General features: G+C 40.1%; 2 long non-coding RNA genes across 2 annotated transcripts; one reads left to right on the forward strand and one right to left on the reverse strand.

The window, feature by feature from the left end:
• Positions 1–1,875: 1,875 nt before the first annotated feature.
• On the reverse strand, positions 1,876–3,013 carry LOC116371912 (uncharacterized). Its single transcript, XR_004209068.1, has 3 exons — positions 2,898–3,013; positions 2,606–2,773; positions 1,876–1,993 (listed from the first exon to the last, which is right to left on the reverse strand). It is a non-coding gene; the product is annotated as an uncharacterized LOC116371912 (long non-coding RNA).
• Positions 3,014–4,169: 1,156 nt separating this feature from the next.
• On the forward strand, positions 4,170–8,186 carry LOC116371910 (uncharacterized). Its single transcript, XR_004209066.1, has 3 exons — positions 4,170–4,521; positions 6,476–6,508; positions 8,069–8,186. It is a non-coding gene; the product is annotated as an uncharacterized LOC116371910 (long non-coding RNA).
• Positions 8,187–15,598: the final 7,412 nt, after the last annotated feature.

Genomic DNA, 15,598 nt, shown 5'->3' on the forward strand with positions numbered 1-15,598 from the left:
AGTTCTCATTTGCAACTGCGACCTGGCCAAGATAAAGCATAGCAATTCGACACAGAGTTACACATGGAATAAACAAAACATAGTCAATAATACAGTAGAACAAAAGAAAACAAAAAGTCTATATACAGTGAGTGCAAATAAGGTAAGTTAAGGAAATAAATAGGCCATGGTGGCTAAGTAATTACAATATAGCAATTAAACAATACCCCACAATTACTAAGTAAAAGTAATTTTTTCATGTTTGCAAATGTAAAAAATATATAACTGAAATATCACATTTACATAAGTATTCAGACCCTTTACTCAGTACTTTATTGAAGCACCTTTGGCAGCGAGTACAGCCTTGAGTCTTCTTGGGTATGACGCTACAAGCTTGGCACACCTGTATTTGGGGAGATTCTCCCATTTTTCTCTGCAGATCCTCTCAAGCTCTGTCAGGTTGGATGGGAGCGTCACTGCACAGCTATTTTCAGGTCTCTCCAGAGAAGTTTGAACGGGTTCAAGTCCGGTCTCTGGTTGGGCCACTCAAGGACATTCAGAATTGTCCTGAAGCCACTCCTGTGTTGTCTTAGCTGTGTGCTTAGGGTCATGTCATTGTCCTGTTGGAATGTGAACCTTCGCCCCAGTATGAGGTCCTGAGCACTCAAGCAGGTTTTCATCGAGGATCTCTGTACTTTTCTCTGTTCATCTTTCCCCTCGATCCTGACAAGTCTTCAAGGCCCTGCCGCTGAAAAACATCCCCACAGCATGATAGTGTCACCAACATACTTCCCCGTAGGGATAGTGCCAGGTTTCCCCCAGACATCACGCTTGGTATTCAGGCCAAAGAGTTCAATCTTGATTTCATCCAACCAGAGAATCTTGTTTCTCATGGTCTCAGAGTCCTTTAGGTGCCTTTTGGCAAACTCCAAGTGGGCTTTCACATGCCTTTTACTCAGGGGTGGCTTCCGTCTGCCCACTCTACCATAAAGGCCTAATTGGTGGAGTAATGCAGAGATGATTGTCCTTCTGGAAGGTTCACCCATCTCCGCAGAGGAACTCTGGAGCTCTGTCAGTGACCATCAGGTTCTTGCTCACCTCCCTGACTAAGGCCCTTCTCCCCAGCTTGTTCAGTTTGGCAGGCCGGCCAGACAGCTATTGGAAGAGTCTTGGTAGTTCCAAACTTCTATCATTAGGGAATGATGGAGAGGACACTGTGTTCTTGAGGACCTTCAAAGCTGCAGAAATGTTTTGGTACCCTTCCCCAGATCTGTGCCTCAACACAATCCTGTCACAGAGCTCTACAGACAATTCCTTCGACCTCATGGCTTGGTTTTTGCACTGACATGCACTGTGGGACCTTACATAGACAGGTGTTTGCCTTTCCAAATCATGTCCAATTCATTGAATTTACCACAGATGAACTCCAAGTTATAGAAACATCTCAAGGATGATCAATGGAAACAGGAAGCAAATGTTTTCGCTTTGTCATGAGGATTATTTATAACGTAACATTATATGGAAAAAGTCAAGGGATCTGAATACTTTCTGAATGCCCTGTACATCATCCACTCACTATCACAAGGGTTAATAATGACAGACTCATTTCATAGAACAATACTGGTGTCAAACCATGTAAGTCTCAGTAGCATGAAATAACACTACTTTCTCATTGAAACAGTTCATCATGAAACAGTTCTACAGCAACTTTTCATTCACAGTTGGAAGTTGGAACGAACAACAAACTTAAGTTAGATAGAACCTGCTCTTACCATGAGACACAGATTCCCCAATCTTCTCCTCTTCTTCTTCTTCTTCTTCTTCATCTTTAATGTTGACATTCAGCTCCAGTGTTTGACTGCAGTCATCCAGCTTCACTGATGCCATCTCTGGATCCTGCAGTGCAAACTGGGCTCCACTGTCACAATCAGGACCCAGTGACTGTAGGTTTGGACTCAGTGTGGAAGGAGAGATCAGGCTGGGTTTGTCCTCACTTGATGTTACCGACCTCAGACTTTATTCAAGTCGGCCAGTAGTAATAAAGAGAAACAGACAAAAGTTAGTCTTGAAAGTTCTGGCATTTTCTAAAAATATATTATATTTCTTGTTCAATTATCCAAGTCAGTGTTTGACTTGTTTTGACTTGAAATAGGTACTGGTACTGTTTATATTTAGCTGCAGGAGCTCCACAATACTGTTGAGCTAATATTCTATAAGAGGAACATGAGCTCAAGCAGTAGAAATTTGAGGTGATGGTACTCAGCTCCGGTGAGCTCCGGTCCAAGTCAAGCACTGATCTCATTTCAATGGATCAGGTAGATAAGCATTGGCAACAAAACATGAATCAATTCACATTAGACACAAAGTACATGCTTTAAAATTAGGCTATGCAACTTAAAAGCACTTAATCTATAGTAGATACAGAATGTACATGCATAAATGACAAAAACCATGTATTACAAGGTTGCAGCTTGTTTGTACTATTTTCCTGAATAACCTTGCCTTCGATATATTGTTACAATACAAAACCAATAGCATTTCCGTTCACACCATACTAACATTTATAAAGATTGAAACAACTGAATATGTCTGAATATTACTACATATGTCGAAAACGGATAATTACTTTCAGCTTCAAAACAGTACTGCAACCGTCAAATTGGCTCTCTCTGCTGCACCCGCACTGCCCGAAGCCCGTTTACGCAGAATTACTTTGAGAAAAGTATGTACATCCACTCAGACAAACCAAGTCTCTAGTTATGGAACTTGTCAAGTAGTTATCACGTTCTTCATTCTGTTTGACACAAAAATAACACATCAAACCTTAACCAAACGGGATAATACCGTAATAGATGTGTCAACTAGCATAGCATGACATGTTCTTTCGATATTAGAAATGTAAACATTCTATTACATACCTGTAGTAATAAATAGAGACGGACACAATGATTCTCTTCTAGACTGCACGCTTTCTTTATTCTGAAGAATGTTGCGCGCCTGTCCGGAACTTCCTGTTCCCCACTACCACAGTGCAACCGTCCGTACGTTCCGGGATCCTTGGAATAGCCCTACCCCATTACATGAGAAGGGGGTTGGTGCCACCGACTCCTCCTCCTCCGGGACATTGAGTCGTAAGAAAAGCCGTGCGTGAAACATGTAACGTAACCGTAAAAAATAATAATCTGTAATCGTACTATGTTACGACCATGAATGAACATTTACACTTAAATGTTTACTTTACGTCTCCCTTTACTCGGTTATAGATCTTTTTTATATATACACATTTCTGTCTGGAATGTTGAATCTGCAAAACCGAATGTAGCTCGTCAATAATGCAGCTTCCGGTTTCATTTTCAAAATAAAAGTCTAGATCTTGTTTTAGAACAGCATTGTACCAGTAGATAGCGTAATATAGGCTTGGGCCTTCAGCAAATGACTTGTGTGAGAATTATACAATAATGACACAGAAGAGCATTGTCTAGAAAAACCGCCTGAGCTGCAAAACAGAAAGTAAATATGATTTAGACTAGGCCTATTCCACTATCTAAATACGGCATGATGTTGTGTGTTATTTAATGGCCATATAACTGCATAATTTATTTTTTATAGCCATGTGGGGCTAATGAATCATGTAACCTTATGAATCACACTATTTCTACTATTTGGGAGCACGGACTTCCATAAAGAAATCTGCCGTTTCCAGCTACAATAGTTAGTTACAACATTAACAATGTCTACACTGTATTTCTATCCATTTTTTATGGACATAAAAAGTAACACAATAAGATTACATAACTTATAATGACTACTGAAAAGTCCAAATTCAAACCCTCCTTGTAAGATATATATCATTTTTGACTTTTCAGTAGTCATTAGAAGTTATGTAATCTTATTGTGTTACTTAAAAAAAAATATATATATATTTAGCAAATATTTTCTTAACTCTATTTCTTGAACTGCATTGTTGGTTAAGGGTCTTTAAGTATGCCTTTCACGGTAAGGTTTACACCTGTTGTATTCGGCGCATGTGACAAGAACAATTTGATTTGAGTGAAATACTGTATGCTTCATTAAGGTTGGCTTCGTAGAAGGTTGGCTTCATCTGTACCTCAGAGGTGGAACGTAAGTCACAGAAAATAATTGAGGCAGCTGCAGAGAAGTATCTGGGTATTTAACCTCAGAAGAGTTACGGGGTGTGTTGGGTGGTGGTGTCCCGTCCTCCCAGGCCGTTGGCATGGTGCAGGAGCAGATCGGGTCAAAGTAGTGGAATGGGGTAGTGGGTTTTTAATGATTGTAGAGTTCGTTTTTTATTTTATTTTTAACGTTTTTGCTTTTCCCGTTTTCCCATTTTGTATTTTAAAGTGCAACGTGTTTATATTATAGTCCAGTTGGGGGCGGTAATGCTACATATTCGATTCCAACCGCCGTTAAACTCCAAAGCAGAGGGAGAAGTAGTTCCGGGGAAGCGCGGACCATTCTTTAGATAAAGGAAGCGCTAGAACTGTGCTGTGAACACGGTATCCTTTGTGTCCATTATTACAGGTATGTAATAGCACGTTTAAACTTTCCAATGTCGAAAGACCACGTCATAACATGCTAGGTAACACATCCGTCAAGGTATTACCACGTTTGGTAAAGGTTGTGTGTGTTATTTATGTGTCAAACCGAGTGAGTGAAAAACGTGAAACGATTTTGCAAGTCACGTAGCTAGATTTTTCTTTTTGAACGTGTATCAAAATGTAAATTAATATATAATCAATGTATTTGAGATATTATTGGCTTTGTGTAAAAATAAAAAGTCTTACGAGTTGGTAGAGTGCTCACCGCCATTTTGTCTGCGTTTAATGATGACGTACAATAGAACCACATCAATCAAATTGTAATCAGTCAATAAAAAACACGTGCAAATGTATCTTATACGAAAATCAATGACTTTCTCCAAAACAACTGCCTTTTACACAACTTTCTAATGATGATATAGAAAAACTATTTTGTAAGGATTGATCATCTGAAATCAGATAGAAATACATTTTTCCAGTGCATGGGAAGTCACTGCAGAAGCCAAGCCCCAAAAAACGAACAAAAACATATAACAACCCATGTGTGTGGACATTAAGCTGTTAGTTCATATGCCTTGCCACCGTGATATATAGGCCTAAGGCCCGAGACAATAAGAAGACACTGGCAGAATAAATTCAACCACACATTCGTTTTCATAACAAAACCGGAGAGCAACATCTGTTGGGTGAAGTCTATTAAACATATTGTGTGTAACAAACAATTACATTACCTACAGCATGGTCAAGCAAGGTAATGTTTCCAACATTTTCTGACTACTTGTAGAGAAACACCAATGCCATCCTCGTTCATTTTGCCTAAAAGGTCTATGACTGTCATAGAGTAAATGCGTTTAGTTTCTGTTGTCCTCGGCTACCTGGCAAAAATGTTTGCTCATTAGTCTAACTTACTTTCATGGGAAACAATGCACCAGGCCAGCTAGGTAATATTAGCATACTACATCTAGCTACATGTTGAACTTCAATCCTCTCAGGCCACGGGCGCAATGTATGGTTGGATCAGAATCACTGTTATAATCATTGGCCAGTACGGAGAATTAAGTAAGGCCGTAAGTCTAAATCCCTATATCTCCATCCATGGCTAAAATCATCCCTTTTCTAAGTTAACCAACTACCCACCAGAGGACAACAACACATTGAGATGTCAGTTATGTTTGGCTTCTGATGTGATGTGACTGCTCTGAAGGCAAATCCAAACTGGCTTCTCTTGACACTTGTTTTTGGTGGGCCAGGACCAATCACAGCTGAGCCCAGTCAGTTTAGGTCAATGCTGATTGGCTATTATTATTATTATTTTTTTTAAGGGAGGACAAATGATTGCTGGCTTCCCTTGCATTCAATGTCTGAAAAATACATATTTTAGATGTCTTTTCAACTTCATTTTACTAACTGGGACTGTTCTAGTTTTGCTGGGGGTGGAATTTTTGGAGCAGAATGGCAAATAGCGGCCCTGGCCCTATTGTGCCCTATTCGGACGGGAGTCGTTTTACTGGGGAGGTCGGGTTATGTAATAATGTGCACGAGCACAAAACATCTTTCATTTTTGTCCCGTTCGAATCTGCCATGGCAGTAAGATTTACATGGCAGGAGAGTAACAATTCCAACCAGAATAACCTACTGTTTTGGGGCAAAATCCAAACTCTGATAATACTAGTCCGGTGCAAATCGTCATCCCTGTGTTTTGAGAGAAATGTCTGCGTTTGACAGGTGTTGCTCTCGGTTTACGCAAGAAAACAATAGTTCAATATATCGAATCAGTTAAGTACTGCGCATAATGAATGGGCTACATGCAGCCTATCAACTTTCACAGTGAATGCTTTTGTTTAAATGTTTTGTGTTTATGAATTGAATATTACCATATGCATCAGTAAAAAATATTGAGTCAATTTAATGCAACCTTTGCATTTGTTTGTTAATAGATCGCAAAGCAGCAACATACAACTGACCTAAAGGTTTGTAAATGATTAACGTTCTCATCCATAGGCTTAAAATGCATCTGGGGTGAAATTGAACTGTTTAGCTCACATCTGAAGGCTGAGGGGAATTTAGGATGTACTGTGGATCGCTAAAATATGCTAATGAATATGATCACACTTTCTCAGTTCAAATATTATGGTGACACTATAGGATAGATGGTTTAGAAACCAAGCTGGAGTTACCAGTGTGGCCCTATCACCTGGACATGTTGAAATACTGTATCTTCACTCCTAGAATAATAGGCTTGCATCATAACTGCCAGTTTATTGGGGAAAAATAAAGAATTACAGGGGGCCGTTTGGGGGAAAAATAAAGAATTACAGGGGGCCGTTTGGGGGAAAAATAAAGAATTACAGGGGGCTGTTTGGGGGGGGGGGGGGGAGAATCCCGTCCGACTCATCCTCTGGAATAACAGACATTCTGGAGTAATAATAACAGAAGGTTCTCTAGCCATGCATACATGTGTCACGTCAAGAGAGCAAGGGTTGAGGGATAGGGAATGTTTTTCCTAAACAGAAATAGGGATTTTGGGTACAGAACGTTAGCCTGAAATTAGCTTTAAAACTGCTAAATGTTCTCTCCGCCAACAAGAGGGGTGGGTGATTCTATATATATATTTTTATTTGTAATAAATCTGCAAACATTTCTGAACCTGTTTTTGCTTTGTGATTATGGGTTATTGTGTGTAGATTGATGAGGAGGAAAAACTATTTAATCAATTTTAGAATAAGGCTGTCACTTAACAAAATGTGGAAAAGACTAGTGTCATGGATCTTAGGAAAACTCCCCATCTCTGAATGGGGTAGCAGTGCAGGTGTACTAAAGCAGTTAGTGTCTATGAATGGGGTAGCAGTGCAGGTGTACTAAAGCAGTTAGCATCTATGAATGGGGTAGCAGTGCAGGTGTACTAAAGCAGTTAGCATCTATGAATGGGGTAGCAGTGCAGGTGTACTAAAGCAGTCAGCATCTATGAATGGGGTAGCAGTGCAGGTGTACTAAATCAGTTAGCGTCTATGAATGGGGTAGCAGTGCAGGTGTACTAAAGCAGTCAGCATCTATGAATGGGGTAGCAGTGCAGGTGTACTAAAGCAGTTAGCGTCTATGAATGGGGTAGCAGTGCAGGTGAATGAGTGAGAGACAATTTCACGGTCGCACTATTTTGAAGCTGAATGTAATGATTATCAGTTTCTACATGTGTACTAATATTAAGACACATTCAGTTTCAATCTTTATCTATAGTTGTTACTATGGTGTGAACGGGAAATACAATTGGCAGTGGTGTAAAGTAACTAAGTAAAAACACTTTGAAGTTCTGCTTAAAGGAGACGTTTTCTTTTTTATAAATGGCATGTTATGGTTACGTGCACTTGTGTTGTTTAATTTAAAGTATGTAATTTGTCTAATGTGGATGAATTAATGTTTTGTTGTCAATGCTTAGCTACCTGATCTATTGTAATTACATAATTGACGAGAATAAAGAAAGTGACAGAACTGTCAAAACAATAACTTGTGTTCGTTTCTCTTTATTACTACAGGCCAAATCAGATTACGTCTGAGGCCGGTAACATCAACAGTGAAGAGAGACCCAGCCTGCCTCTCTCCTTCCACACTGAGTTCAAACCTACAGTCACGGGGTCCTGATTGTGACAGTGGAGCCCAGTTTGTAATGCAGGATCCAGAGATGGCATCAGTGAAGCTGGAAGACTGCAGTCAAACACTGGAGCTGAATGTCAACATTAAAGATGAAGAAGAGGAGAAATCGGTTTCTCTTAGTAAGCACAGGTTTTTTTCTAATTAAGTCTGTTCATTCCAACTTCCCACTGTGTATGAAAAGTTGCAGTATAACTGTTTCATGATTAACTGTTTCAATTAGAAGGTAGATGTTATTTCATGCTACTGACACTTGCATGGTTTGACACCAGTATTGCCAGCATTTGTTTTATTCACTGAGCTATCTGGAGTGTTCAGAGAGTAGAATAAAGAAGGGAAGTTGACAAACTGCCAGAGTTTTAGTGTTCTATTATGAAGTGAGTCTGTCGTTTCTCACCCCTGTGATAGTGAGTGGAGGATGATATGGATCATAATTTTCATGACTCCCCCCCCCTCCCCCTTTTTTAGCTTTCAACTCTGACCCACTTTTAGAATAGTTTTATTCCCCCTTTATATTGCACAGCCTACTGATATAAATACATACAGTACATTCAGAAAGTATTCAGACCCCTTGACTTTTTCCACATTTTGTTACGTTACAGCCTTATTCTAAAATTGATTAAATAAAAAGTTCCTTATCAATCTGCACACAATACCCCATAATTACAAAGCAAACATTTTTTGGGAGAAATGTTTGTTCTTTTATTCAAAACAGAAATACCTTTATTTACATCAGTATTCAGGCCCTTTGCGATGAGACTCCACCTTAAACTCAGGTGCATCCTGTTTCCATTGATCATTCTTGAGATGTTTCTACAACTTGATTGAGATTCCACCTGTGGTGAATTACATTGATTGGACAAGATTTAGAAAGGAACACACCTGTTTATATAAGGTCCCACATTTGACAGTGCATGTCAGAGCAAAAACCAAGCCGTGAGGTCGAAGGAATTGTCCGTAGAGCTCCATGAAAGGATTATGTTGAGGCACAGATCTGGGGAAGGGCACCAAAACATTTCCAAATAATAAAAATATAAAAGTATAATGTGCAGTCGCAGATAATGCAGATTGCATTTCGACTATCGCCAAAATTCACATAAAATAGTTGCATACAGTTTTACAGTTCCAATGGTACTGTACGTCAAGCCAGCATCACTGGCTTCTACAGCATCACTGGCTTCTACAGCATCACTGGCTTCTACAGCATCACTGGCCTCTACAGCATCACTGGCTTCTACAGCATCACTGGCTTCTACAGCATCACTGGCTCTACAGCATCACTGGCTTCTACAGCATCACTGGCCTCTACAGCATCACTGGCTTCTACAGCATCACTGGCCTCTACAGCATCACTGGCTTCTACAGCATCACTGGCCTCTACAGCATCACTGGCCTCTACAGCATCACTGGCCTCTACAGCATCACTGGCTTGCAAAACTCATAAAACAGATCCCAAATATTATGACACTCTGGGGCTTTCTTTTTCACTATATAAGTACACTTTTCAAAAACCAGGCTTGATGTAAATTATTTTAACCAATGACCAAGTGGGGGGGAACTGACTTACTTCCAGTGGAGAGCAATTGAACATCTAGCTTGTAATAGACAGAGGTCAACCATTTTATTTTCTCTCCTATGTAAAGAGATTATCTGTGTAAAGATTTAGGAGGCATAGTTTAGGGATTAGTGGTAATGGGGTTGAGGTCATCTCAGAGATGTAGCTTAGTACTGAGGTCAAATGTTTGAATCTCAGCACATTCGTCCAGGCAATGATACAAGGTGTGTAAATGCGTGTTACATTTAACACACAGGTCTGAGGTATTAGGGTCAAATTTGTGGAGCTTAACAAGGGTGATATTTTCCCATGTAATGACGTCATGTGACCTCTCCCATAACACACATTAACAGAGAGCGTTTCTAATGTGGTCAAAGGAGGTTGTAGGGCTGATTGTTTTGGACTGGAAAAGCTTCACGTTAAATCTTCCCTTTAGTTCTTCAAATGACATGAGACCCTCTTTTTTTATTTATTGTTCTTTAAACCAGTCCATAACTTTAAAAAAAAATTCTTATTATTTTTAAAAAACCTTTTTATTTAACTAGAGAAGTCAGTTTTAAGAACATATTCTTATTATCAACAATGGCCACCCAGACAAGACCCAGGACCCAGGACCCAGACAAGACCCAGGACCCAGACCCAGGACCCAGGACCCAGACAACACCAAGACCCAGACCCAGGACCCAAGACCCAGGACCCAAGACCCAGGACCCAGACAAGACCAAGACCCAGGACCCAGACCCAGGACCCAGACAAGACCCAAGACCCAGACAAGACCAAGACCCAGACAAGACCCAGACCCAGGATCCAAGACCCAGACCCAGGACCCAGGACCAGACAAGACAAGACCAACACCAAGACCCAGACCCAAGACCCAGGACCCAAGACCCAATGTAATAGTGGGTTAACTGCCTTGTTCAGGGGCAGAACAACAGATATTGTTTTACCTTGTCAGCTTGGGGATTCGATCTTGCAACCTTTCGGTTACTAGTCCAACGCTCTAACCACTAGGCTACCTGCCGCCCCAACAATACTTGTCCTTGTCAATTCTTTAAACCAGTCCGTTACTTTAACAATACCTGTCGTTGTCAATTCTTTAAACCAGTCCATTACTTTAACAATACCTTTTCTTGGCCGTTATTTAAACCCCTAGTCATTTTACCAGGTGTGAAATTGTCATTACACCAAATGGGTGTAAAACTGGATAATACAGGGGATTCACCCAGCTATTGCTGTACTTTGTGCCATTAAGTTGGTGTTTTTAACAAAGGGATTAATAGTATTCTTCTTTAGTGTCTTAAAGGGAGCAGAGTTGTTTTTATTTTAATTTAACCTTTATTTTCCGACACCTTTCTGGAGTTGGAACTTGCCGAGTCAGGAGCGTCTGTCTGTGTGCAAGGCCTGCTACGCCAGCGCTGGTGACCACTGAAGGTTAGGAGCGTCTGTCTGCGCGCAAGGCCTGCTACGCCAGCGCTGGTGACCACTGAAGGTTAGGAGCGTCTGTCTGCGCGCAAGGCCTGCTACGCCAGCGCTGGTGACCACTGAAGGTTAGGAACGTCTGTCTGCGCGCCATGCCTGCTACGCCAGCGCTGGTGCACACTGAAGGTTAGGAGCGTCTGTCTGCGCATAGGCTTTTCCTGGTTAAATAAAACAATTGGAGAGGGAAGGGTTCTTTAGATCTGTTAGGAATAAGAGGGTATCATCAGCATACAGGTCCACTCGATGTTCGAAATCTGATGTTTTGATTCCACTAATTGACTTTTGGGCCCTTACTGCAATGGCAAAGGATTCTATAGCTAAAAGAAAGAGCCCTGGACTGGCCGGACATCCTTGTCTCATCCCCCTAAAAAGATGAAAAATTGTGAAAACAAGTTGTTAGTTCAACTTCTGCAGTGGGGTCTGTATATCATATCTTAATCAATTTACAGAAGTAGTTCCCAAATCTCTTAAGCACTTGAAATAAGACCACTCAACTCTATGGAATGCCTTCTCTGCATCAAGTGAGAGTATGGCAGTATCAGTGCACATGTGAAGGGTCCCCTATGTTTAGTACTCTCCTCACATTGTGAAAACCTTGATGGTTTTTCACGAAGCCATTTTGTTCTTTGTGTATTAGATATGGGAGAACTCTGTCCAATCTCGTGGCTAAAGGCTTTAGCACAAATTCTTTAGTCGGATTTCAGAAGAGAAATCGGTCTGAACTTTCACATTTTGTTGGTGATTATCCAGCTTCAGAATAAGAGTAAAACACTCCTTAGAGAGGAGGGGAAGCAACCTTGCTGAAAGGATTCAGCACACAGTGATTTGGAAAATTATTCAGACCCCATGACTTTTTCCACATTTTGTTATGTTACAGCCTTATTATAAAATAGATAGTTTTTTCCCTCATCAATCTACACACTACCCCATAATGACAAAGCAAACACAGGTTTTTAGAAATGTAAACAAAATGATAACTTTTTCTCTCAATGTTATAACACATTTACATAAGTATTCAGACCCTTTACTCAGTACTTTGTTGAAGCACCTTTTGGCAGTGATTACAGACTCGAGTCTTCTTGTGTATGACGCTACAAGCTTGGCACACCTGTATTTTGGGAGTTTCTCCTATTATTCTCTGCAGATCCTCTCAAGCTCTGTCAGGTTAGATGGGGAGTGTCGGCACACAGCTATTTTCTGGTCTCTCAAGAGATCAAGTCTGGGCTCTGGCTGAGCCACTCAAGGACATTGAGACTTGTCCCGAAGCCACTTCTGCGTTGTTTTGGCTGTGTATTTCGGGTTGGTGTCCTGTTGGAAGGTGAACCTTCGCCCCAGTCAGAGTTCCTGAGCACTCTGGAGCATGTTTTCATCAAGGATCTCTCTGTATTTTGCTCCTTTCATCTTTCCACTCGATCCTGATTAGTCCCCCAGTCACCTCCCTGACCAAGGCCCTTCTCCCCCGATCTCAGTTTGGCCGGACGGCCAGCTCTAGAAAGATTATTGGTGGTTCCAAACTTCTTCCATTTAAGAATAATGGAGGATTTTCAATCATATCCTTGGACTAAAATGATTGTCACTCACATGCAAGCCTAACATAATGTGCAAAGGGCCTCTGGGTAACGTAGCACATTATTCAATGGTATCGCTTTTTCTCCACAGGCTGTTCATTTCTGATCTTTGATACTTTCTTGGTTCATTAAGGTATCATGGTATATATACTACGATAACGCTATATATGTATGGACCATTTTGTTACTTAGTATTGTTAGGTTCTAATTCTCAGAGTAAGAACTTTACGGACTCTATGAAAGCTCAAACCAAGTTTATTCTTCCCAGAGGATCAATACAGCTGCATTAGACAAAGACATACTCACACAAGCACTGATATTTAACCCTTTCTCCTAGGCTGTGTCTCCTCCTACACATCTGAACAAATATTGTATCTTAACTTCTTGCGTCGAGCAATCCCGCATCCGGGAGCGTAATCATAGCCTCAAGCTCATTACCATAACGCAACGTTAACTATTCATGAAAATCGCAAATGAAATTAAAGAAATATATTCACTCACAAGCTTAGCCTTTTGTTAACAACACTGTCATCTCAGATTTTCAAAATATGCTTTTCAACCATAGCTACACAAGCATTTGTGTAAGAGTATTGATAGCTAGCCTAGCATTCAGCAGGCAACATTTTCACAAAAACAAGAAAAGCATTCAAATAAAATAATTTACCTTTGAAGAACTTCGGATGTTTTCAATGAGGAACATTTGCTATCTAACTGAGTGTCATTTTTTCCAAAAATATTATTTGTGTAGGAGAAATCGCTCCGTTTTGTTCATCACGTTTGGCTAACAAAAAACCCCAAAAATTCAGTCATTACAACGCCAAACTTTTTTCCAAATTAACTCCATAATATCGACAGAAACATGGCAAACGTTGTTTAGAATCAATCCTCAAGGTGTTTTTCACATATCTATTCGATGATAAATCATTCGTGGCAGTTGGGTTTCTCCTCAGAAGCAAATGGAAAAATACACGCAGCTGGAGATTACGCAATAATTGCGACGGAGGACACCAAGCGAGCACCTGGTAGATGTAGTGTAAAATGGTCAATCTTCCAATGATATCCCTACAAATACGTCACAATGCTGCAGACACCTTGGAGAAACGACAAAGTGTAAGCTCATTCCTGGCCCATTCACAGCCATATAAGGAGACCTATAAGGAGACATTTACTAGCCTTACTAGCCTAATCTAGGGCACTTCCTGTTTGAAATTTCATCTTGGTTTCGCCTGTAGCATCAGTTCTGTGGCACTCACAGACAATATCTTTGCAGTTTTGGAAACGTCAGAGTGTTTTCTTTCCAAAGCTGTCAATTATATGCATATATGCATAGTCAAGCATCTTTTCGTGACAAAATATCTTGTTTAAAACGGGAACGTTTTTTTATCCAAAAATTAAAAGAGTGCCCCCTATATCCAAGAAGTTAACTGCCAGGTAGGAAACTAAGTGATACAGCCATAAACGTGTCTTTTTCCCTTAAGATCAGATGTTTCATTGATTAGAACATTTGCAGAATGTCGGCCAAAATCCATCTTGTCTCACTGCCAGCCACTGGGCTTCCTCTCACTACCATATTTATTGGTGAGTGGAAACACTAAGCAAATGCTTAACATTCCTACATCCAGTGAAATATATGTCTCGTTGTTCTACCTGTGGGTGCACTGTGGTAGTGGGAGAACAGTAAGTTCCAGGCAGGCACGCACCATTCTTCAGAATAAAGAAAGAGCCAGAACTGTGATGTCAAGAACCTTTGTGTTGGTTTCTATTTATTACTACAGGTATGTAATAGCCGGTTTAAACTTCCTAATATCCAAACAACATGTTATACCATGCTAGGTAACAAACCTGTTTAGGTATTATCACGTTTGGTAAAGGTTTGATGTGTTGTGTTGTGTCAAACTGAGTGAAGAACGTGATAAACTATTTTACAAGTCACATAGTTAGATACTTTGGGTTTTGTGGTCGCATATTTCTGTTTTACCAAATGAGGGGAGTTAAACTTCACACACCAGTCAGAGTTATACTTAAACTACATCTTTAATAATAAGAGCTTTGCAATAGCCTTTGACTTTCAATGATGCGCCTTCTCTAATGAACCATCAAAGTCACAACAGAAAAGTACAAAGAACTTTTATAGCCAAGATACACCCCTCTCAATTTACATGACGAACCACAGATCTTATGAACAGTTCACAAAGAGAGACTTTTACTTGAGAGAGAGGAGTATCCCATAGACAGATAGCATTCATTATTAATTATCGTTCAGTTTGGTCCCTAAGATGAGGTTCTAATCTCGTTCCTGGTACTTCATAGCACAAAAACATTACCTCATGTTATCTGTAATGCTCTTTAGGTTTTAACACCCAAAGACATTGTAAATCTCCTCTGTCAGTGCTCTATCATAGAGGCCCATCCTCAGTGGAACACACACAATAGTTAACAGAATACTCTATTCTGTCGAATAAAACAACCATTATAGTGCAATACAAGCATTATAACAATCTTGCAATTTTCCACAACAGTTTGTCTGAGGAAATTATGTACATCCATTCAATCAATTTATTTGAGATATCTGAGCAGGTACTTTGTCTAATTGCAATGAATTCATGTTTTGTTCTAAATGCTTATCTACCAGATCTATTGCAATGAGATCAGTGTTTGACTTGGACAGAATATTAACAGTATTGTGGAGCTCCTGCACCTAAAAATGATTACCAGCACCTATTTCAGTCCAAGTCCAGCACTGAAATAGATCATTTAACAAGAATAAATATTTTTTTTTTGAATAAAGTGCCAGAACTGTCAAGACAACTTTC

This window comes from Oncorhynchus kisutch, unplaced genomic scaffold (assembly GCF_002021735.2).
Source record: "Oncorhynchus kisutch isolate 150728-3 unplaced genomic scaffold, Okis_V2 scaffold3826, whole genome shotgun sequence".
In the NCBI taxonomy this organism is placed as follows: Eukaryota; Metazoa; Chordata; class Actinopteri; order Salmoniformes; family Salmonidae; genus Oncorhynchus; species Oncorhynchus kisutch.